The sequence below is a fragment of the Galendromus occidentalis genome, unplaced genomic scaffold, assembly GCF_000255335.2.
Source record: "Galendromus occidentalis unplaced genomic scaffold, Mocc_1.1 scf7180000075756, whole genome shotgun sequence".
Classification (NCBI taxonomy): Eukaryota; Metazoa; Arthropoda; class Arachnida; order Mesostigmata; family Phytoseiidae; genus Galendromus; species Galendromus occidentalis.
The window spans coordinates 76,527-77,025 of NW_003803746.1; positions in this window are offsets into that span (position 1 = coordinate 76,527).

Here is a 499-nt window from a genome sequence, read left to right on the forward strand (position 1 = left end):
GTTCAAGAATAACTCTTCTCGCGCCTTCTACTGCGGAGACTTCGATTTCTCAGAGTCTCGCTTCTACCTCTGAGAGCTTCTCGGATCGTCCTTGCTCGCACGGAAACTGCGAACTCCGTCCCATAAGGAGGGTTCCCGTTGGGAGATGTCCCTTCCAGGGTCCCCACCGTATCATGGACGTACCCGAGCTGACGACCTCAGAGTTCCACGTCCGCGAACACGACTGAAGCATGATGTGGAAGCAGGGATCGCGAAAAATGACTTCCCCTCAATGGAGACTGAATCCTATGTCAGAATTCCTATACGGCTTCATTATGATCCACTGCTCCTAGAATTAAGGAGGCGAGAGGAAGGTGGTGGGGTGATAAGAGGCCGGAAGTTTTGGACTCGACCCGGGACGAGGGCACCGAGCAAATCGGCTTCGAACGTCCCGAAGATGGTCATGGTTCTCGATATCTTCACGTTCCGGTCATCGCGAAGGACTGTATTTCGATTCCCT